Here is a 27,126-nt window from a genome sequence, read left to right on the forward strand (position 1 = left end):
TTAGCTACTTTTTCACACAAGCTCATGACGTCACTCACTTTACGCTCAAAACCAGTCTTGGATTTTATTTACACACAAATTTTGAGTCTCCATTGACTTCTATGGGGAAGACGTGCTCGTGCACGCGACAGACAGATTTCCCTAACACACGCAAAAAGCGTAGACAAAAAAACTCCAAATACCAGCGCTAGAAATCAGAAAAAAAACATGCTTTTCTGCGTTAGACCCAGCTATGACAAATAGATCAAGAAATGCCTATTTCCCTATGGTGGACTTATGAATTTTACTTATTGAATATTCACAACAGCATTAAATTGTTTGATACTTTTACATTACATCAACTACAAATCAACATCACTAGTAACAAACATTTTTTAAAAAAAGATCACATTTAAACGGACACAAAAATAATTAAAACATTTCAGGATTCACAGTACACAATGGGAAACACCTCTCATTTACCTTTATTATTGCATTTAATTTATTCAACTCATATGCTTGCAGCAACAGCATATCTACATAGGCTTAACACATGATCAGTCATGGATGCACATACATTACTTTTAACATTCACTCATACATGTGCATTCAAATGATGGGGGAAAAACACATTACATTCTCTCTAGGAATCACAAAACAGAACATATGGATTTTACTGTACTTTTAACATCATGATTCCATCACAATAAACCATTAGGAATTACGTACAAGAAGAACATCATTACACCATATTACAGATGTCACTTTATGGGAAGGAACAACAATGCCAGACCGCTATATAGAAGTCAGCATATGTGGGACACAATCACAATATATACGTATATGTACATAACACGCATCACCCATCACGCAACCACAAAGCACACATTTATATTTTATTCAGCACACAATAACAATGTAGCACAATACAACAACAGAATGAGGATTTCAGAACTACATAGGCAGGTTAATAATATGATGACCTCATTAGAAGATTCAACCATACACATTACAGATTCACGACTCTACCGCCCCTTTCAGAAATTTACCACTCAATACTACAATACTACATATACGTAAACAACAGTTTGGAACAGCATTATTAGGGCAATTTGAATGGGACAATTAATAAATATTGTCAGCTCGGCAATCACTTATATATATAATACTACAGATGACAGCCGGAAGTTCTTCAGTATTAGTGCCATTTTAATGGGACGCATACAATATTGACAGCTCGGCAATCACTTATATATAAAATACTACAGATGACAGCCGGAAGTTATTCAGTATTAGTGCCATTTTAATGGGACGCATACAATATTGACATCTCGGCAATCACTTATATATACACAATACTACAGATGGCAGACGGGAAGTTCTGAATTATTATTGCAATTTTAAAGGGACGCATACAATATTGACATCTCGGCAATCACTTATATATACAATACTACAGATGACAGCCGGAAGTTCTTCAGTATTAGTGCGATTTGAATGGGACGCATACAATATTGACATCTCGGCAATCACTTATATATATAATACTACAGATGACAGCCGGAAGTTCAGAATTATTATGCAGATTTTAATGGGACGCATACAATATTGACAGCTCGGCAATCACTTATATATACAATACTACAGATGACAGCCGGAAGTTCTTCAGTATTAGTGCCATTTTAAAGGGACGCATACAATATTGACATCTCGGCAATCACTTATATATGCAATACTACAGATGACAGCCGGAAGTTCTTCAGTATTAGTGCGATTTGAATGGGATGCATACAATATTGACATCTCGGCAATCACTTATATATATAATACTACAGATGACAGCCGGAAGTTCAGAATTATTATGCAGATTTTAATGGGACGCATACAATATTGACAGCTCGGCAATCACTTATATATACAATACTACAGATGACAGCCGGAAGTTCTTCAGTATTAGTGCCATTTTAATGGGACGCATACAATATTGACATCTGGGCAATCACTTATATATACAATACTAGAGATGACAGCCGGAAGTTATTCAGTATTAGTGCGATTTGAATGGGACGCATACAATATTGACATCTCGGCAATCACTTATATATTTAATACTACAGATGACAGCCGGAAGTTCTTCAGTATTAGTGCCATTTTAATGGGACGCATACAATATTTACATCTCAGCAATCACTTATATACACAATACTACAGATGGCAGACGGGAAGTTCTGAATTATTATTGTGATTTTAAAGGGACGCATACAATATTGACATCTCGGCAATCACTTATATACACAATACTACAGATGACAGCCGGAAGTTCAGAATTATTATGCAGATTTTAATGGGACGCGTACAATATTGACATCTCGGCAATCACTTATATATACAATACTACAGATGGCAGATGTTACTTTATCGTTTACAAACAATATTGCAGCAGCATTGATCGATCACATTTGATGCACATTATACACAACTATGCACTTTCATTCATGTTAGCCTGGACGTGTGCTTTTTACTATAAGATCGCGTTTAATAAATATTGATTACGCATATGATCAAACATTACAAACATGCACTGTATGTGTGATATTGTACACTTTCACATTGAGATTCATTGGGGGAAAACAACATTTCAGCAAACACCTAAAAAACGCCCACTTTGAAAGCATTCGTGCCGCTCACATACAAACAAGTGAATGCAATTAGCAATCATTACAAACTCACTACCATTGGACTAATTGTACTATTAATCCCCCAAACAACATGGCCAAAGCATCCATGGTGATCCACATCATATCAATTTGCATACCCTTTTACTCCTTGCTCTGCTGTTTGGAAAGATGGATGATGATGATATGGTAGACGCTGCTGGTGCTGCTATTGGCGAACTAGCTGTTGATAGAATCAGGCAGCCTCGGCGGCTCAGACTGAGATGAAGGGGTCGTCTGGTTTGAGGTCCTCGTGTCTACAGGGTGAGACCCACCTTGGAAAACATGAGTGATTTTGAGGTTTATGATAAGTATCGGCTCAATCGCGAACAGCTCATTGGCCTTTACGATCTTCTTAAACGTCATTTGGAGCCACGTATAAGAATAAGGACTGCTGTTCCCGGCATGAGTAAGATGCTAAGTTGTCTATACGTCCTGGCCTCCGGGAGTTTTCAATCCGGAGAAATGTACATGCATGGCCTGTCTCAAGGTACATTCTCTGTGGTGTTTGATAACTTTCTGGACACCATGGTACGTATCAGTAAGCATTACATAGGATTCCCACAGAATGATGGTGATTGGAGGCGCCTGAAGCGGGAATTCTTTGCTATTGCTGAATTGCCCAATGTCTTGGGAGCCATTGATTGTACCCACATTGCGTTGCGTGCTCCAATTGATGACTTGCCCTTCAGAAATCGCAAACATTTTCATAGCCTCAACGTGCAGTATGTTTGTGACGCACGGATGAGGATTATGCATGTGTGTGCGAATTGTGGAGGGGCTTGTCATGATGCCCGCATCCTCTCTCTGTCCACCCTGTGGTGGCAGTTTGAAGAAAGACAAATGCCCCCTGGTTATCTCGTTGGTGAGTATTTGTGCACAACATGGTTAATTAGTTAGACAATTGCCACTGTAGTCTTAAAATGTTAGCGTAATGTTCAGCTATAGGATGCAATTTAACCATTTATTTATATTTCCGCAAATGTCTACTTTTAGTTCAATGCAGATATGTAGCATGTCTTACCTTAAATGCTCAGATAGAGAATGCAATGTAACCATTTAGTTGGTATTTTACACAAGGTCTGGTTTAGGAGAAATACACATATGTAGCATGTCTTAGCTGAAATGGGAAGATAGCAGCAAATGCAATTTAACCATGTCATTGTCTCTTTCCGCTAATGTCTACTTTTAGTTCAATGCAGATATGTAGCATGTCTTACCTTAAATGCTCAGATAGAGAATGCAATGTTACCATTAAGTTGGTATTTTACACAAGGTCTGGTTTAGGAGAAATACGCATATGTAGCATGTCTTAGCTGAAATGGGAAGATAGCAGCAAATGCAATTTAACCATGTCATTGTCTCTTTCCGCTAATGTCTACTTTTAGTTCAATGCAGATATGTAGCATGTCTTCCCTTAAATGCTCAGATAGAGAATGCAATGTAACCATTTAGTTGGTATTTTACACAAGGTCTGGTTTAGGAGAAATACGCATATGTAGCATGTCTTAGCTGAAATGGGAAGATAACAGCAAATGCAATTTAACCATGTCATTGTCTCTTTCCGCTAATGTCTACTTTTAGTTCAATGCAGATATGTAGCATGTCTTACCTTAAATGCTCAGATAGAGAATGCAATGTAACCATTTAGTTGGTATTTTACACAAGGTCTGGTTTAGGAGAAATATGCATATGTAGCATGTCTTAGCTGAAATGGGAAGATAGAGAATAATATTGAACTAGATTATTCTTTTAAAAAATAAACATTTGTTAGTGGATTATCGTGTACACAAACTTTTTTTGGAATCAAAATACAATTTTGAGGATTCAGTTTGAATTATGTTCTGTTCATAATTTATAGGTGATTCTGGTTACATGAGCCGGCCTTGGCTTATTACTCCCTTACGTAGCCCTACTGATGTGGCTCAGGAGCGCTACAATAGGGCGCATAAGAGAACCAGGGCTGTGGTTGAAAGAATGTTCGGGCTCCTGAAAATGAGATTCAGGTGCCTTGACAGGTCAGGAGTAGCCCTCCAGTACAACCCAAAGAAGGTGGCTAAGATTGTTATAGCCTGTAGTGTCCTGCATAATATTGCACAGCGGGCTGGGATGCTGCAGGCCGTCCAGGCGCCCCGAAACCTACTCAGAGATGAGGAGGACGATCCAGTTCTAGAGGGCCATTCCGGGACGAGGGGCTCAATGTCAGAGCAGACATCATCAACCGCCACTTTAGACGGTAAATAATAGAAGTTAGATTGGAGTATTGTCAATAGATGTGAACTCTAGGGAAATGACAAGTATTGAATTGTGCAAACATGTTAGGATTGTTCATCAAATGCTAAAAATGTGTTTCATTTATTAATATAGGTGATGCTCTGGTCATTGGGTCCTGTAGCGAGTCTTTGCCACCTGGTTTTTAAAGAGAACATCAGCTGGTAAGTATAAATGTATGGACTGTTGCTGGCATGAATTGTACACAAATACATCATATGGCAAACATTTTCAAAACTAGTATTTAGTTTACACATTACTTAAAATGTAAATACTCAGAAAGGGATCCTCTAGCATAACTATCCTCTAGCATGACTATGGTTCAAAGTCACACATTAGAGGTTCGTTCTGCTCAATATGACTCATCTTCACACTTGATTGATAGAACATAACACAAGATAATACACACGCTTATTCAGAAATGGGGGGTGGGAGAGGGGTACAGAACTGATTCACACACTTGTAGTAATAATTTTTATAAAACTTTTTATGCCATTAGGGAGATGACTTCATGTAAAGACTGAAAGGGAAGAATTTGAAGAATGACAGTGAAGAATTCCCAGACTGACAGTGGAAAAAGACAAGATTGAAATTGAAGAATACCAATGGGATCATGTCTGGCATTATCTTTCAAATCTGCTGACCTTGAAAACCATACAAAGACATGTTCACATGGTAAGTGCCAACTATTTGATAGAATACGGCTGTGGAGGCATCCTATTGGAGACACTTAGATTATTTTTAAATTTTTAGATGGTATTTCACAGTCCTCTATTTTTGAAATGATGAATAAGACACCTATTGAAGATCAACTGTTTTCTCCAGAATTGACTTTCAAAGACCATGCATTATCCAGGTTGGTTTACCAATGCATGATAGTTAAGAATCACAGGAAGAATGTAGAATATTTGTAGCTTACATACATTAGTCATACTTTGTTCATAATTAGATATTTATGTATCGCAATCAGACACTTAGATTATTTTAAATTTTTTAGATGGTATTTCACAGTCCTCTATTTTTGAAATGATGAATAAGACACCTATTGAAGATCAACTGTTTTCTCCAGAATTGACTTTCAAAGACCATGCATTATCCAGGTTGGTTTACCAATGCATGATAGTTAAGAATCACAGGAAGAATGTAGAATATTTGTAGCTTACATACATTAGTCATACTTTGTTCATAATTAGATATTTATGTATCACAATCAGACACTTAGATTATTTTTAAATTTTTAGATGGTATTTCACAGTCCTCTATTTTTGAAATGATGAATAAGACACCTATTGAAGATCAACTGTTTTCTCCAGAATTGACTTTCAAAGACCATGCATTATCCAGGTTGGTTTACCAATGCATGATAGTTAAGAATCACAGGAAGAATGTAGAATATTTGTAGCTTACATACATTAGTCATACTTTGTTCATAATTAGATATTTATGTATCACAATCAGACACTTAGATTATTTTTAAATTTTTAGATGGTATTTCACAGTCCTCTATTTTTGAAATGATGAATAAAACACCTATTGAAGATCAACTGTTTTCTCCAGAATTGACTTTCAAAGACCATGCATTATCCAGGTTGGTTTACCAATGCATGATAGTTAAGAATCACAGGAAGAATGTAGAATATTTGCAGCTTACATACATTAGTCATACTTTGTTCATAATTAGATATTTATGTATCACAATCAGACACTTAGAGGACTGTGAAATACCATCTAAAAATTTAAAAATAATCTATTTTTGAAATGATGAATAAGACACCTATTGAAGATCAACTGTTTTCTCCAGAATTGACTTTCAAAGACCATGCATTATCCAGGTTGGTTTACCAATGCATGATAGTTAAGAATCACAGGAAGAATGTAGAATATTTGTAGCTTACATACATTAGTCATACTTTGTTCATAATTAGATATTTATGTATCACAATCAGACACTTAGATTATTTTTAAATTTTTAGATGGTATTTCACAGTCCTCTATTTTTGAAATGATGAATAAGAGACCTATTGAAGATCAACTGTTTTCTCCAGAATTGACTTTCAAAGACCATGCATTATCCAGGTTGGTTTACCAATGCATGATAGTTAAGAATCACAGGAAGAATGTAGAATATTTGTAGTTTACATACATTAGCCATACTTTGTTCATAATTAGATATTTAGGTATCGCAATCAGACAAAGGAATACATATTATAGTTGATATAGAGGTATTTGAATGGACATTAAATATTACATTTATGTTCAGCATACATATATGTATTTTTGATTATTTAAATGTGATATACATTATTATGTATAATTAGAAATGCTGATATTTAAATGTTATTTTTATTACACAATATAATGGTGTATGTTTTTTTTTGGTTTTTAATCCAAAAATGTAATTCATAAATATCTTGATAAAATGTTGCACAAAGTTAGAGCATAGACACAAGATGATTGTAAATGTATTTTATGAATATTTTACAACGTGTGTATTAACTTTGTAAAATATTTTTTATTTTTTTCAGATTTTCATCTGTTGACTTCCAGGAATGTTTTTTTTTTTTTTTGGTTAAAAGAATTTTTTTTTTTAAATGGTAATAATCAACATTTTATTATTAAATACCCTCTTTTGAACAGATTATAATAAATATCCATATAATCTGTCAATAAAAAACAATTTTACTCCCATGACTGGTAGTTGTCTATTTGACAAGCACATGCATAAGATCAAATTAGGCATCATGTATAGCATTAATTTTCGAAAATCCACTGATTCAGAGAATATTAAAGTCAACTATCTTTTTTAAATTAATTGGGGAGTGAAATCCATCGATGCTTTTATTGTGTAATTTTTAGATGTTAATTTTTTAAAATATTTTCGGATATGTAGTCAGAATTTGACATAAATTTATTTTTTTCACTTTTAAGAAGGGGAAGTGGTTCACTTACATTAAAGTGACAGTGTTGTTGAATGTAAAATTTATTTTAGAAGATCTTGTATCTTCCTTAGGTATCTAAAAACATTATTTTAATAAATTTATATTTTTTAAATTTAAAAATGGTAGGTCAGTTAACTTCATATTTTGAACAAGCTAGTTATTGGATGCCATGTTAATTGATTTTAGGTTCTAGTGGAGTCATTTAAAGGGTCATTTAACTATAGTTATTAATATTATGTAATTTTTCAAATCTTACCTCGTGGGTTAGACATCACATATCTATATATAATTTTCATTCCCCTTTAGTTTCTTTCGACAATGTTAAATCAACATTCCGAATGTTTTGGTCCTTAAAGGGACATTCACAAAATATATTGTGTATTGAATTTTAAACAATCATAAAAGAATTTTAACATATTTATAAAGTACTATTGAATTACATTCAGTCTTTAAATATACTTAGAAAAAGATACATCAATGCACATATCTTAGACAATTACATAAGGCATCTATGTGCAACCAACAATCAGCATCAAAATAGCCTATGTAGATATGTATTTAATCCAAGAATATATATAATTAAAATCTAATGATCGAATAACAAAACATATTAAGTTGTTCAAATATTATAATCTTCTCCAAAATGCATAAATAACATATAGCTTAATGTCCCTCTAAGCTGAAGACTGCGAAATACATCCATTACAATATATATTTCATTCAGTGTGTAAAACAATCTAGAAGTTAATCTTAATATGCTTTACTCATATGTTATACTAATTTTGCCAAAGGAAGGTGCCTAGGTTTATGATATTTCAAGCATTATTGTGAAATGTATCCTTAAAGGGACATGAACTCAAAATATACTTAAAGGGAGACTGTAAAAAATTTAATTATTTATACATTCTGAACGAGTATTCAATTTTAAGCAACTTTATAAATTGACTCATATTATCAATGTTCCTCGTGATGTTGCTATCATTACTTTAAAAATAAGGCATTAAATTGATAATTTATTTGCTTCAGTACTCTGGACAGAACTTTTTTTTTTGGGTGGATTAATTTATCCAGCAATCATCAAGGACAACCCAGGTTTTTTGCAAAAAAATGTCCGTAATATAAAATATCATTTTTGATTTGCAAAGAAAGATAACAAGATAATTATTAACATTTGAGAATCGGATTCAATTATAAAGTTGCTTAACATTTCATGCTCAATCTGAATCACGAACGCTAAATTTTTTTGGACAGTGTCCCTTTAAGAGTTTTAAAGAGTGTATTTACTTCTCTTCTTATCTTGACATACTTTGATGAAAAGCATATCGAGATAGGCTCAGTAGATGAAGATTGGTGGATGCACAGAGATGCCTTTTGTGATTGGCTCAACCATGTGCATTTAAATTTCTTCTGTTGAGGATATCTAAATACAAAGATAAATTGAGTTACATTTTAAAGTCTAAACATTTTTGATCTCGACTACAGATCATTTGATACAATTGTTTGGCTGTAATGTCTATTTAAAAATAAAGACGCCATTGCACAATAACATATGAGCAGTTCAGACAAATACAAGCTCGAGGTTTATTTACTAATAACAAACAAACCTGTAGTTTAACATCTATAAACAGATTATCCAAGTTACTGACATTATAACCTGAATTTGAACATTCAGAAATGTTGCGTGGGAAACGTATCTTGAAACACCAGATTTGCATCTTTAAACAAAATGCCAATTTATGCATAAAAAAACAGCCGGATAATACCAGTAATGCATTGTTTAACCTAAACCAAAATCAATATGTTTTTAGAAGAACTAAAACAATAGACTGAACCAATTTAGCTCATAAAATGTTTATACAAAACAATAAAATCACGTTTTAAAATCATTCAATGTAAAATTTAGTTGGCATGTCCCTTAAATGACGTGATCAATTTCAAAAATTTAATCTATATTTTTAAAATCAAAACATATGCAAAAGTGTGTGAATTTTGTCAAAATGTATCCAAATAAGATTAAGCAATACACAGGGGAAGAATATAAATTGGACATTAAAAGAATCTTACATTCAAATGAAGATATCAAGAATAGATGGGATATCTTAAATTCGATAAAAATTCAGATTAGTATTACAATGTAATCGTATGTTTGTTTTTTTTTTATTCTTATTTGTAAATATTTTACAAATCCATTTTGTGGATACATATAAATATTGAACAATGTGGATTTTGTATGTAATGTTCTGTCCATGTTTCTAAGACAAATGTCAATTAAAATGAGACATACCATACTGTGACAAGCCCTGGCTTGAGGTTCCAGCACCAACATCACGATCTGTAATATATTAAATGAGGATTGGATATCATTAATACAAATCATGCCATGTTTAAAATCTTTACATTATTACCAAATCAATTAAAAACTATTAATCTTTTGGTAGTCCCATGAGTTAATTGTTTTGTCAATTAAATTCATCATAAATATATCCTGTACTCTTATTTTCAATCAGTTGTGTTGTTTACTGTAGCTTTAATTAATTTTTTGTGTTATTTCATTCTCATCAATTGATGGACATATGTTATTATTTATTTTGATTCTGCTAGTCTTTTTTTTATTATGTATAATATTGAAAATAAGAATACTGTATTCTTCACATATATAATAATTCACATTTCCTTTTGACCAACATGTGTAAAGCGATGCCACTTACAGCAAACCCATGTTAACCTGTATGCGCAATTCTAATTTTCGGGATCATTGCGCAATGATTCCAAGCGGAATTACGCATCCGTCATTTGACCAACATGTGTAAAGCAATGCCACTTACAGCAAACCCATGTTAACGTGTATGAGCAATTCTAATTTTCGGGATCATTGCGCAATGATTCCAAGCGGAATTACGCATCTGTCATTTGACCAACATGTGTAAAGCAATGCCACTTACAGCAAACCCATGTTAACGTGTATGCGCAATTCTAATTTTCGGGATCATTGCGCAATGATTCCAAGCGGAATTACTCATCCGTCATTTGACCAACATGTGTAAAGCAATGCCACTTACAGCAAACCCATGTTAACGTGTATGCGCAATTCCATTTTCGCTCTGTGACGCATATTCTGTAGAGCGCAAGAAACATCATTCCTATTTCATGTGTCACTAATCTAAAATCAGATATCTAAACATCATATGTAGCGTATGTTGTGAGATCTATATAGGTTTAGTATCTGACTATATACATATTTCTTAAAAATCTAATCAAATATTAATATATTATATGAAGTTGGATAGTTACCTGGTTCAGATTCTCTTTCCGCTCCTCCCAGGCCACCGGACGGAGAAGCAGCTGCCCTGGCCCCCGGGTCAGGACTTTCAGATCCAGCAGCTGGGAGGGAAGAAGAGGAGGCCGAGGATGGCGAGGATCTAAATCTTTTGGGGACCTGGAGAGTGAGGAGCTCGCATAAAGTCACCTCATAAGGGAGTAGGTAGAGTTTCTGTGGGGCCTTTCTTTGGCCCCCTCTTTTACGGGCTTGTACCCACTCCCTTATGAGGTCGACTTTTTTTGTCAAGTGCAACCTCATATCACCGAATCTCCGCATGATCTGATCCTGGCTCCTCTGGAAGCCACACACCAATTGAACCGCATTGGTGATAGACTCCCAGAGGGCCTTCTTAACAGGCGCATCTGTCGACCTCCTCTTGTTCCCAAACAGCTGGGGATAAAAGTCCTGGACGGCATGGACCAGTGCAGCGCTCTCCTGCTTGGTAAACCTGGGAGGTGACATGCCTGTTGGGTTTTCAGATATGATAGATAACAGTAGTACATAGTTTCAAAAAGTATACAATTACACATTTTGAGATTCATGTCCCTTTAAGAGAGGATAATTAAATAATTTTTAGGATATCCTTAACTAACATATTAGATTGTAATTGCATGCTCCATCCCATTTATTACATCAACATATGGAGTAGAGAATTCATTAACAGCAACATTGTCAAATCAATATATTTTTATATTAAAGGGACACTGAGCTAAAATTATTACTGTTGTCATTCAGATAGAGCATGCAATATTAATCAACATTTAAATATAATACTATAATAATATTTTAAATATTCTATTGCTAAATGTATTTTAAAATCAAGAATGTATGTTTATCTGCAGCTCCATTTTGGTTGACCAACCTGGGTTTTTATTGATGATTGGTGGATACCTTCAACAAACAATATTTATTGAATCCAATATTGCTTATCTGCCTTTAAGATTAAAATGTAGCAAAATTAAAATTATAATAGGAGTCAATGTTAAATAATTTGGAACAGTTTGAACAGTGAAATCACTGAGTGAAATAAATCATGTCAGTGTCCCTTTGATAAACAATAGATTCATTAATCCTTACATTCTTTGGATTAAACAATATTGATATAAAATTCACATATTCACTGTTTGAGTTACTTTCTAGATATAAGCATACTCTAACAGCACCATGATTACATATTTGTACAAATCAATTTGGTTTGGCATTGTGATCAATATGTGTTGTGTCCTAAACAAGATTACTGTACATTGCACAAATGGCTCGATGTGCCACATGTCTTTGTTTATATTTGTCAACAGCTGTTATTCAAAATGTGGTTTGTGTGTATTCTTTTAAGAACATTGATCAATGGGTATATTTAGATATGCAATAGCATCGTATGAGATGAGTTTGATGTCTAATATAGTCAGAAATTAAACATATGTTAAATACATCATTTTTTACAGAATCCCCTTGATTCAATCAAGCATTTTTTATTCTACTGATTGCTCTATTCTTCACATTTTCAAGTTGATTATTCTTATAAATCGATACAGATGTGATTTAGTGCTATCCCAAATGTGTTCACTAATATATATCTATATCATTCATAGAGAGAGTTGTTGTGGGGAGCCCAGAGGGATCCAGCACCGACACAGAGCTGTCTTTGCAGTCTTCTGGTAAGTCCATTGACTCATTTATATGTCATTGAAGGTGTATTGGTAATCAATATTATGAGCATGATTCTGATGAAGCATAACATTTGAAACAAACATATAATTTACTCCTCTGATTATATATTAATTTTATTTTAATATTGAAAGATTAAGAATTAAAATTTTCTTAGTCTACACCTTTGTTATTCCGAAGATGTATAGCATATGTTTGTTTCCATGTTCAATTTTGACAACAATCATCAAGTGATACACACATGAGAAATCTTAAATGTTCAATGTACTATGCTTTTATGATTTTTACATTAATACAAACAATAAATCGAAAATCTGAATCATTGAGAATAACAAATCTAATGTCATTTGTATGCTCCATCAAAATGATGTAAATCATAACTTTGGGTGTGTATATCTTTAATGCAACATTGATGTGTGTCTTTGAGCAACAGTAACATATGTTATAATATCTGATCTTAACGTGTACACAACATGTTATGTTTTACAGAGATTGATTTAACATGTGGGACGGAGGAGGAAGCGGCTCCCTTGAAGTCTGATGGTATGTGAAATATATCTAACATGTATCCAACATGTTTCTTTATTGGAAATCATTTTATTGAAGACATTCAAAGTCTACAGCTTTTGCACTTTAAAAAGGAATATTATTTGTCTGTTCAAATACACTACTGCCCCCTTTATATATCAGGCAGCATGAAAATATGCTTGGATTTTTTTAAATTTTTGGATTTCTAATTCATGCCATCATGATGTCACATGCATATTCCAGGCCAAGCCACAATAATAATTTTATAATTGTACAGACAGTCATTGCTATTCATCTGAGTGCCTATATGCATACCATATCCTCATGTCATCATTGTTTAGAAATTCAAACACACTTCTAAGTATATTACAAACACAATCAAGTTGAAATGCGTTGATTTGATTTCATGATGTATGAGATGTTAATATATTTTTATTTTTTATTTCAGATTGATCCTCCTCTTCTGGTCATCAGTTTTCTGCCCCTGCCCAATCCCCTGCCCAGTCCCCTGCCCAGTCCCCTGCCCAGCTCCCTGCCCCTCCACAGACCACAGACCCTCCCGGCCCCTCCCATTTTTCCTATCCTGTCCCTCCCAAAAAATGCCCCTTCTTCCCCCTTCGCCGCTCTCCCCGTCTTTTGGCCCGTACAGCTACCCCAGCTGCCCAGCCACCAACTCACCACTCCCCAGCTGTACGGGTTACCCCAGAGCAGCAGCCCATCCCTCCCTAACCCAATCCCATCCCTCCCCAACCCAATCCCATCTCTCCCCCCTGTCTCAACCTTCATTGTCCTGGGTGTCGGATTGTCCTTCCCAGGCACAGCTGTAAGTATCATTCAAAATCAACATTATAAGATACTTAAAGGTACACTGAAGGCAAATTGTTTATATTGTGATTCAAATAGAGCATGCAATGTTAATCACATTTATAATTTACTACTCTTATCAATTATTCTTCATTCTCTTGCTATCTGTATTGAAACAAAGAAATGCCTCTAATTATTTTTTATTAAAACAAAATCTGGACATCATTTCTTTATTGTTGGATGAATGTATCCATCAATCAGCAGGGACAACCAAAGTTGATAACCAAAAATGGCCTGCCCTATAAACTTACATTCTTGCATTTAAAATATATCTAGAGAATTCTAACATTTAAAGAATAGGAGTAAATTAATAATTCTTTTTAATGTCATGCTCTATCTGAATCAGTAACTAAAATATTTTGGTTTAGTGTCCCTTTAATTTGATATCACTACATATACCAATCACCACTACTTGGATCCAACAATTTATGTACAAATGTTCATACATTATCTCTTGTATAACCCAGTGGGAATGTAATTTCTTCTGGTTGCTATGTTTACACAGCTTGTCCTCAATGCCAAAATGTTTAAGGATAGGTGTGCCTACCACAGTATAACTAAAATATTTAAATTGCTAATGTAAGTACAATGTAAATCTTTTTACAAGATTTTAGACACTCAAGCTGTAAAAGTGGATCATCAAAAACCAATAAAAGGCGACAACATGTTGGAGTAAAATGTCCCTTTAATGGTTTAGGTCTGTCTGAATAACATATTTCATGTGTAAATAATCAATTTCAACAAATTAATTTAAAGAATGATTTGTCTTTATGATGACAATGTATCTTTGCTTATTTTTTGTTCTGTTGTGTTGTGTATCATTAATATTGTATTTTTTCTTTATTTTAGGCTGTGACTCAACATGGCTCACGCTAGAAGGTCTAGCCCGCGTAGAGCAGGCCGTGTTGAGGAACGCAGCTGTCCTGAGAGGGATGAGCGACACCATGCAGGCCCAGCTACAGGTTCAGCATTTGACTCTACGTCAGATGATGCGGTGGAATTCAATGCTTGAATCTGTAGCTAGACAGGCACAGGACGATGAAGGGGATGACCAGTAAGTGGAGGATCTGGAGATGCTCCAAGGGCGCAGATAAGAATCCTCCGTCCACATGTTGATGTTGTTTTTTATGGTTGCCGTTTGGCCTTTTTTATTATTGTTGTGCCTGTTGCAATCTGTTACCTTGTCATATGGCTCCAATGGGGCTATGCTGGCCATTGGCTACTTTCTTCATGGACTGTGATGCTCTCTGTTACCTTGTCATATGGCTCCAATGGGGCTATGCTGGTCCTTGGCAACTCTCTTCATGGACTGTGATGCACTCTGTTACCTTATCATATGGCTCCAATGGGGCTATGCTGGCCCTTGGCTACTCTCTTCATGGACTGTGATGCACTCTGTTACCTTGTCATATGGCTTCAATGGGGCTATGCTGGCCCTTGGCTACTCTCTTTATGGACTGTGATGCACTCTATTACCTTGTCATATGGCTCCAATGGGGCTATGCTGTCCCCTGGCAACTCTCTTCATGGACTGTGATGCACTCTGTTACCTTGTCATATGGCTCCAATGGGCTATGCTGGCCCTTGGCTAATCTCTTCATGGACTGTGATGCACTCTGTTACCTTGTCATATGGCTCCAATGGGGCTATGCTGGCCCTTGGCAACTCTCTTCATGGACTGTGATGCACTCTGTTACCTTGTCATATGGCTCCAATGGGGCTATGCTGGCCCTTGGCTACTCTCTTCATGGACTGTGATGCACTCTGTTACCTTGTCATATGGCTTCAATGGGGCTATGCTGGCCCTTGGCTACTCTCTTCATGGACTGTGATGCACTCTGTTACCTTGTCATATGGCTCCAATGGGGCTATGCTGTCCCTTGGCAACTCTCTTCATGGACTGTGATGCACTCTGTTACCTTGTCATATGGCTCCAATGGGCTATGCTGGCCCTTGGCTACTCTCTTCATGGACTGTGATGCACTCTGTTACCTTGTCATATGGCTCCAATGGGGCTATGCTGGCCCTTGGCAACTCTCTTCATGGACTGTGATGCACTATGTTACCTTGTCATATGGCTCCAATGGGGCTATGCTGGCCCTTGGCTACTCTCTTCATGGACTGTGATGCACTCTGTTACCTTGTCATATGGCTTCAATGGGGCTATGCTGGCCCTTGGCAACTCTCTTCATGGACTGTGATGCACTCTGTTACCTTGTCATATGGCTCCAATGGGGCTATGCTGGCCCTTGGCAACTCTCTTCATGGACTGTGATGCACTCTGTTACCTTGTCATATGGCTCCAATGGGGCTATGCTGGCCGTTGGCTACTCTCTTCATGGACTGTGATGCACTCTGTTACCTTGTCATATGGCTCCAATGGGGCTATGCTGTCCCTTGGCAACTCCCTTCATGGATTGTGATGCACTCTGTTACCTTGTCATATGGCTCCAATGGGCTATGCTGGCCCTTGGCTACTCTCTTCATGGACTGTGATGCACTCTGCTACCTTGTCATATGGCTCCAATGGGGCTATGCTGGCCCTTGGCAACTCTCTTCATGGACTGTGATGCACTCTGTTACCTTGTCATATGGCTCCAATGGGGCTATGCTGGCCCTTGGCTACTCTCTTCATGGACTGTGATGCACTCTGTTACCTTGTTACCTTGAGTGCAACAGGCTCAACAAAAAAACAAAAAAAAGCCAAATGGCAACAATAAAACCAAAGTAACATGTGGACAGAAGATTTGTATCTGCGCCCTCGGAGCATTTCCGGTTCCTCCACTTATGGGGCATCAGCATCACCCTCATCGTCCTGTGCATTTCCAACTATGGATTCAAGCATTGACTCTACATGCATCATACGTTGTGAGTCGCACGCTGAATCCGTAGCTGGGCATGCATGGTGTTATGCATCCTTCCCAGAAACAGTCTGTTCCTCAGCATGGTCTGCACTATACGCGCTAGAGCCTCTAGCGTCAACCATGCTGAATCACAACCTAAAATAAAGAAAATAACGAAAATTATTGATAATTACCGACATAATAAAAAGAGAGCAAAGAGACATTGTAATAATAAAGACAAATCATTGTTATAATTAAATATTCTATATAGAAGATTTACACATTAAATATGTTCTTCAGACATAAACAATTAAAGGGACAGTTTAATCACAAATGTTCTCCACTTTAATTGGTTCACAATGATATACTTTACCTGTTTGAGTCAATTAAATTGTTTATACGTATTTACATTGTCCTTACATTGGCATTGGAAATAGTTTATTTAGCCTGTGGTATCCACACCTATCCTTAAACCTTTTGACCTTGAGGCCAAGCTGTGTAAACACAGCAAGCAGAAGAAATTACACTCTCAGTGGGTTATAGAAGAGATAAGGTACTAAAAAGTTAGTTTTCTATTGTTCTATCCAAGTAGTGGTGATTGGTATATGGAGTGATATGAGATAAACTATGTCATAATGTGGATTTCAAATGATACTTACATCTGCGGCTGGGAAGGACAATCCAACACCCAGGACAATGAAGGTGGGGACTGAGGGGAAAGTCTGGCTGGGGATTGAAGGGGGGAGAGATGGGATTGGGCTGGGGATTGAAGGGGGAAGTGATGGGATTGGGCTGCCACTCTGGGGTAGCCCGTACAGCTGGGGAGTCAGGGGCCTAGTGAGTTGGGGGCTGGGTAGGTGGGGGAGCTGTATGGGTGGAAATATGGGGAGAGCATCGAGGAAGGCAAAGGGGCATTTTTTGGGAGGGACAGGATAGGAGGAATGGGAAGGGCTGGTAGTGGCTTCTACCTGGGGAGGGGCCTGGGGAGGGGCTTCTGTCTTGGGAGGGTCCTGGGGAGGGGTGGGAGGCTGATGCCCACAAGTGGAAGGTCCATCTGAAATATATAACAAATATATATAGACATATATGATATCAAAAAATATTAGTATCTTTAAAGAAACAACGATTCAACATTAGTTAAAGTCTGGATTCTTGTTCTCATAAAATAGTTATACAAGGTCACAATAATTACTATGTTTTAAGTTATTGATTGATTGTACTCAAATATAATTACTTTGAAGATTTCATTGATCCTTTCAACTCTGAATCTTCCCTGTTATTTTTCATGTAACATTTCATAAATACATTACAAATCATATTTATCAAAGGCAACATTATGTGCTAATATTTAGGATTTGATAATATATGTATCTTTTGGATAATATTTCGGTATTCATGTATGCATTTGATATTGAACTGCAATAGAGTTCTGTTAGACATGCCCGTGGATTGATTTCTGAAAAATAAAAATTTGAATAATATGGTAGTGTGTAATATTCTGAATTTGGAATGTCCACTCCACCTAACCTTTTAAACCAGGTACACACTGATTGACATATATATTTTGGGCATTGCCTTTGTAATCTTTAATGTTATAATTTAAAGCTTGATGCTTCAATCAATTACTCTTCAAAATATATGCACAGTAGATACTACCATTCATATTATCTATTAATAATATAATCTTCTCTATCATCTGATTCAATTGTCAGATTAATTTTGTGAATCCCTCTTTTTTTCCATTTGGATTAAATGTATGTCATCACAATATTGAGAAATTTATCAATGCATGCTTTAATTTTGTGGAATATTAATGTTTGATGTATTGAAATGGACAGTCTACACATAAATATAATAAAAATATATTAACATCTCATACATCATGAAATCAAATCAAGGCATTTAAAAATGATTATGTTTTATGTATACTTTGTGGTTTTGAATTTATAAACAATGATGACATAAGGATATGGTCTGCATATAGGCACTCAGATGAATAGCAATGAGTGTCTGTACAATCAGAAGATGATTGTTGTGGTTTTGCATGGAATATGCATGTGACATCATAATGTCATTAATGACAAATCATACATAAATGAAATAAAAATAAAAACATATGTTCATGCTGCATGATATAGAAAGGGGGGCAGTAGTGTATTGTAAAAATAATGGAATAATAATTTTTAAAGTGCCAAAGCTGTAGACTATGTTTTTCTTCCAGCGAATGTTTTAAAAACAATAATACATGTTCGATACATATTATATATATTTCACATACCATCAGACTCCGAAGGAGCCACTTCATCCTCCATCCCACATGTTACATCAATATCTGTAAAACATAATATGTTGTGTACACATTAAAAACAAATATTCTAACATATGCTACTGTTTCTTAAGGACACACATCAATATTGCATTAAAGATATACTGAACCAAAGTTAGGAATTACATCATTTTGATGGAGCATACAAATGAAATTAGATTTGTTATTCTTGATGAATAATAATTACATTTTAGTGTCTGGATTTTTAAAAAGTTCTCAAAAGCTGAGTACATTGGAACATTAACGAGTTCTCACTTGATGATTGTTGTCTAAATGTATACTATAAAGAAACATATGCTATCCATGTTCTGAAGCACAAAGGTGTAGACTAAGAAGCTTTGAGATCTTTATCTTAAAAATTAAAACAAAAAATAAATATATAATCAGGGGAGTAAATTATATGTTTTATTCAAATGGAATGCTTCATCAGAATCATGATCATAATATTTATTAAAAATACACCTTCAATGACATATGAATGAGTCAATGAACTTACCCAAAGCCTGCAAAGGCAGGTCATCATTGACGCTGGATCCCTCTGGGCTCCCCACAACAACTACATCTATTAATGATATACATAGTTTGGACATGACTAAATCCCATCAGTATAGAATATTCAAAATAATATACTTAGAAATGTGAAGAATAGAGCACTAATATGAACAATAAATGCATGAGTTAATCAAGGTGATTCTAAAGAAAATGATGTCTTTAACATATGTTTAATTTCTTACTATATTAGACAGACAATTCATCTCATATGATTCTATGGCATATCTAAATATACCTATTGATCAATGTTTTTAAAATAAAACACACAAACAACACTTTGAATAACAACTGGTGACAAATCGAACCGAAGTCATGGTGACAAATCGAACCGAAAATCAATTTGTGCAATGTACAGTAATCTTTTTTAGGACACAACACATCAGAATGCAAAACAGAAGTTATTAGTAAAAATATGTCATCATGGTGCTGTTAGAGTATTCTTATATCTATAAAGTAAGTCCAAGAGTGAATATGTGATTTAGATATCAATATTGTTTCATCAAAACAATGTAAGGATGAATGTAGATATTTATTATTAAAGGGACAATGACTACAATTTTTAAATTCATTGATTCAAATTGAACATGCAATTTTAAGCAAATGTAACATTTACTCCTATTATATATTTGACTGCGTTCTCTTGCTTTATCTATTTTAAAAATAAGGCAGCTAAGCAATATTTTGGTTCAGAAAATATTGGTCGGTGAATGTATCCACCAATAAGCAAGAACAACCCAGGTTGTTTAAAAAAAATGGACCTGCATCTTAACTTAAATTCTTGCTTTTCAAATAAAGATACCAAGAGAAAAATGTAAATATGATTATAGGAGTAAATGAGAAAGTTTATTAATATTGCATGCTCTACCTGAATGACAAAAGAAATAATTTTTGTTCAGTGTCCCTTTAATTGTAAAATATATTTACTTGACAATGTCGCTGTTAATGAATTGTCTAGTCCATATGTTTATGTAATGAATGGGATGGAGCATGCAATTACAATCAAATATGTAATTTAATGATATCATCAAGATTCTTAAATTATCCTTCTCTCTTAAAGGGACATGAAGCTCAAAATGTGTAATTGTATTAATTTTCATTTTTTTAAATACATCCTGTGATTTAAAAAAACTTTCAAATAGAATTATTTTTGTCTATTTGGATTCATTGTCTTATAATCTTTTTTTAAGGAGCAACAATGTATTACTGTTATCTGAACACATGAATTGAACCAATGAAAATAGGCAATTTTCTGCATCAAACAATCAGCCGGTTACTCCCAGTAATGCATTGCTGATCCTGAGCCTACCTAGATATTATTTTCTAATAAGGATAACAATAGACTGAAGCAATTTATATAATCAAATCAAATTTGAAATTTGTGGTAAATCACGTGTCTAAATCCTAAAAGTGAAATGTTTGTTTTCATGTCCCTTTAATGATAATTATAAAAAATCAAAACATATGAGATGTATATTTTTCTAATCTGCACATATGCAAAAATGTGTTAGTGTTGTCTAAATGTATTCAAAAAATGTCAAGCACTACACAGGGGCAGAATATAAAATGGCCATGAACCTAAGATTACATTAAAATGAAGATATCAAGAATAGAAGGGATATCTTCAAATACTCATAATTTGAGATTTGTATTACAATGTAATCCCAACTTTGATTTGTGAATCTTATTTTAAAATAACAAGAAAAGAGAAATAGAGTATCCATATAAATATCGATCAATAAGAAAGTATTATGTAATGTGAAACCAGGGGAGGAGCCTTATATAGCAAGCAGGTAAGGTCTTAAAGGTATACACTAGGTAAGGAAGGATAGGAACGTGACAGGACACCCCCTTCAAGGAGCCGCTCAGTGGCTCAAGGTCTGGGGCGACGTAGATGATGCCTATGAAACTGAGATATCAATCGAGGAGCTTTCAGATTCAAGGATGGTTCCCAGGAATCCTCTTCTTCCCCATAACCTTTCCAATGCACTAAGTACTGCAGGGTAGATTTGTGATAACAGGAGTCAAGAATGGATTCAATTTCATATTCCATGTTATCTACAGGGAGTGCAGAAACTGGAGGCTCATGTTTGTTAGGTCTGACCGGTAGGTAAGGCTTGAGAAGTGACACATGGAATGTGGGATGACAATGGCAAGTAGGTGGCAGTTTGAGGGTGACCGCATTTGAATTCACGATCTTCACAATCGGAAATGGTCCAACAAATAAAGCACTGAGTTTCTTGCTGGGTACTTGGAGGTTTAGATACTTGGTAGAGAGTCAAACCTCGTCTCCAGCTTTATAATCTGGAGTCGGAGTTCTTCTCAAGTCATAATAGGCTTTTTGTTTTGAGTGTCTTGTAGAACCTGTTTGAGAGTAGAGAATCCTTGTGCGATACAGTTGAGAGTGTCATCAACAATTGGGGAGGATGATTGAGTGAGATTAATTAGTTGATAGGTCGGGTGAAACCCGTAGTTCACATAAAAGGGTGTGAGTTTACTAGAACTGTTAAGTGTGTTATTGAAAGCAAACTCCGCCGTTGGTAACAGAGTAAACCAGTTGTCCTGCTGGACTGTACAGAAGCAGCTGAGGTATTGTTCTAGAGTCTGGTTAGCCGTTCCGTCTGGCCATTGGTCTGTGGGTGGAAGGCAGTGGAGACTCTCCTGTTAATTTGTAAAGTATCAAAGAGACAGTTCCAGAATTTGGACGTGAATTGTGTCACTCTATCAGTTGTTATGGATTCGGGAAGGCCATCTAGTTTCACTATATGGTTGAGGAACAGTTGAGCAGTTTCTGCAGCAGCAGGTAAACCAATAACAGGTATAAAGTGAGTCAATGACAACCAGAATCATATTGTGGTTTGAAGAGGAAGGTAATTCGACTATGAAGTCCATGGCTATGGCTTGCCAAGGTCTCTGAGCTATAGGCATAGACATAAGGAGACCATATGGACGAATCTTTTGGTGTTTAGAGGTACAACATACGAAACAAAATTGTACTTAGCTAGCGACAGAACAGCCCATCTTGGGCCACCAGAAGTTCCTTCTAAGGATGTGAAATGTCTTTCTAACACCAGGATGGCCTGATAAGAGCGAATCCTGTGATGTCTTCAGTACTTCTTCCCTAAGAGAAGGGGGAATGTAAAGTCGTTTTCCAAAATATAAGAGTCCTTCTGGAGATTTGGTAAGAGGTAAAGATTCTGTAGTGGTGTCTTTGTCCAGATGAGACTTTAAGTAAATGTTAGAATGAGTAACTAAAGCAATGATGTGTTCTTTGGGTATTACTGATGAGGGTGATTCATCATACAGAGGTTTGGGCTCCCTCCTAGAGAGGGCATCAGCCTTCATATTCTTACTGCCAGGACTGTATGCAAATAGGTAGTTAAACCTAGAGAAGAGGAGGCTCCAACGTACCTGTATAGAGCTGAGAGTCTTGTTAGTAATTGAGATACTGCAAATTTCTATGGTCAGTATAAAAAATAATGGGTTGTTGACTACCCTCTAGAAGATGTCTCCAGAATTCTAGGGAAGCTTTGATGGCCATCAGTTCCTTCTCTCCAATGGAGTAGTTATACTCTGCGTTTGTCATAAGCCTTGAAAAGTAGGACATGGGATGCATTGGTTCTGAAAGTGATTTTTTTCTGCGAAAGTATTGCCCCTATGGCATAGTACGAAGCATCAACCTTAAGGAAGTATTGTAACTTTAGATCTGGAAACTGCAGAATTGGAGCTGTTGTAAATCTGGTCTTCAGTGTTTTGAAGGTGTCCATTTATATTTAAAAGACTTCTTGGTAAGGGAAGTGAGAGGTTTTACAACTGCTGAAAATCCTTTGATGAATTTTCTATAAAAATTTGCAAAACCAAGAAAAGTTTGCACCTCTTTTTTAGAGGTTGGAATAGGCCAGTTAACAATAGCCTCGACTTTCTTGGTCTCCATACAGATTCCAGATGGGGAGATGTTATATCCCAAAAAGGAAATGGAAGTGGTGTTAAAGATACACTTATCCCCTTTAGCATAAAGCAAATTTGCCTGTAACCTGGAGAGTACCAATCGGACATGTTGGATGTGGCTTTCTAGACAATCAGAATAAATGAGGATGTCATCCAAGTATATCACCATACAGACATCCAAGAGGTCTCGGAATACATCATTCATGAAACATTGAAAGGTGGCTGGGGCATTACATAGGCCGAATGGCATAACGGTATACTCGAACAAGCCATATCTTGTTCGAAATGCCACTAGCCATTCGTCCCCCTTCCTCATCCTGACTAAATTATTGGCTCCACGTAAATCTAATTTGGAATAGTGCTGTGCTCCCTGTAATCGCTCAATGAGTTCAGGGATTAGGGGCAAGGGGTACCTATTCTTCTGTGTCCTTTTGTTGAGCTCCCGGTAATCAATAATGGGCCTAAAGCTGTTATTCTTGTTCCTAACAAAGAATATGCCAGCCCCTGCTGGGGAGGTAGAAGGTCTTATGAACCCCTTTTTTAGGTTTTCATCAATGTATTCCTTAAGGTGTTGTAGTTCTGGGTCTGACATAGGATATATGTGCCCATAAGGAATAGAAGAGTTGGGGAGTAAGTCGATAGGGCACTCATAGGATCTCTGCGGTGGCAAGGTCTGTGCCTCTGTTTTATCAAAGACATCAGTAAAATCCCTATAACAGTTGGGGATGATGCAATCTGACAATTGCATAATGGTGGTTAGATGAGGTAACACAAGTATTTGTACAAAACTTGGATTCAAATTGGAGTATATTCCTACTCCAGTAAATAGTGGGTTCATGAATTCTCAACCAAGGTAGGCCTAGAATAACAGGGTACAAAGGTGTAGAGATAACATCAAAACTACAGGTTTCAACATGAGTAGAAGATGAGTATAACTGAATGGGTATGGTGTTGTGTGTTATGGGACCAGATTTAATCAACGAACCATCAGCAACAGTTAGTGCAAGTGAATTCTTTTTCTTTAATAAAGGAATCTTATTACAGTGCAAAAAATGATAATCAATAACATTTCCTGTAGCACCAGAGTCAATTACTGCTTGTGTTGTAACTTTATGGATATCCCACTGTAAAGACACAGAAAGAAAAAAATGTGATGAAGTGGGAGTAAGTCTGTAGGTAGAAAGAATGTGACCTGGTTTCTTACCCTTCTTTTGTTTTAGGAGACTAGGGCAATCCCTCACTACGTGGTCTTTTGCGGCACAGTAAAGACATAGGTTGTGGAGCTTTCGTCTAGATTTTTCTTCAGCCATTAAAGGACCCTTGACAATGCTACATCCATAGGCTCTTAATTGGCCCTACTCAGTGTTGGTGGTGTTTGGAAATATGACCTCTTAACAGTCGTGTCTGAAGGACCCCTCTCTGACCTCCTTTCACGAAGGGGGCGGTCAATTGAAATACATAACAATATAATCGTATCTAAGTCCGTGGGTAGGGTTGTACGAGCTAACTCATCCTTTACAGGGTCAGAGAGACCCAAACGGAACTGGTTTTTAAGAGCAGCAGAATTCCACTGAGTATCTGGTGCCCAGCGTTTAAAGTCACAATGTACTCCTCTACTGTTTTTTTCCCTTGACGAAGGGTGCGTATTGAGGCTTCTGTCGTATTTTGTATATCAGAGTCCTCATAAAGGTATACACTGGGTAAGGAAGGATAGGAACGTGACAATTGTTCCCATATATACTAAATAACGTATACATTTGGCTAACATGTCTAAAGTGATGCCAGTTACAGCAAACACATGTTCACGTGTGTGCGCAAATCTATCTTTCATTATCATTGCGCAATGATTTATTGTGGAATTTCGCATCTGTGATTTGACCAACATGTCTAAAGTGATGCCAGTTACCGCAAACATATGTTCACGTGTGTGCGCAATTCTAACTTTCGTGATCATTGCGCAATGATTCAAAGCGTAATTGCGCATCCGTGATTCAGAATTGATTTGGATATGGTAGTGTGATGAGTATCATTTACAAAGACTTCAAATTTATTTGCTGTTGGGTGTATTACGAGATTCCAATTGGATATTTGTTAATATTGAACAATAACAAATAATATTTAGAACTGGGGTATGATTCAATAGTCAATGTATGAAATGGTTGGCGGATGATAGGGATTTCACAGATGCGCAATACCATTTTCGCTATTTGACGCATATTCTGGAGAGCGCGAGAAACATCATTCCTATTTCATGTGTGACAAATCTAAATTCAGATATCTAAACATCATATGTAGCGTGTGTTGTGAGATCTATATAGGTTGAATATATGACTATGTAAACATTTCTTAAAAATCTACTCAAATATTAATATATTATATGAAGTTGGATATTTACCTGGTTCAGACTCTCTATTTTTTTCTCCCAGGCCACCGGATGGAGAAGCAGTTGCACTGGCCCCCGGGTCAGGACTTTCATATCCAGCAGCTGGGAGGGAAGAAGAAGAAGCCGAGGAGTGAGATGATCTAAATCTGCGGGGGACCCGGAGATTGAGGAGGTTACATAAAGTCACCTCATAAGTGAGTAGGTATAGTTTCCGTGGGGGTGGAATTTTCTTACCATCCCTCCGTCGGGCTTGTACCTACTCCCTTATGTGGTCTACTTTTTTGCTCAGACGCAACCTCATATCCCCGAACCTCCGCATGATTTGATCCGTGGTCCTCTGGATGCCACACACCAAATTAACATCATTGGTGATAGACGACCAGAGGGCCTTCTTAATGCTCCGCTTTGTCGACCTCTTATTGTTCGCAAACAGCTGCGGATAGAAGTACTCGACTGCGTTGACCAGTGCTGCACTCTCCGGCTTGGTGAACCTGGGAGACGTCATGCCTGCCGAGTTTGTGTAGAAATATATATAGTATATATATATATATATATATATATATATATAAGAGAGAGAGAGAGAGAGAGATTTTAGTACACCAGCAGGCATTAGAGAACTGACAAAAATGGCAGCATGCAATGAACTTTTATATGGTGAAGTAAACATGAGATGCACCATGGGACATGGTATCTGTACATCTGTTTGGATAAAATATTTTAATTTTGTTATCATGTCTGTGAAACCATACTGACTCAAGTTATGTTTGTGTGATGAACTCTGATTGGCCGTTCCTTAAT

The sequence above is a fragment of the Bombina bombina genome, chromosome 1 (assembly GCF_027579735.1).
Source record: "Bombina bombina isolate aBomBom1 chromosome 1, aBomBom1.pri, whole genome shotgun sequence".
Lineage (NCBI taxonomy): Eukaryota > Metazoa > Chordata > Amphibia > Anura > Bombinatoridae > Bombina > Bombina bombina.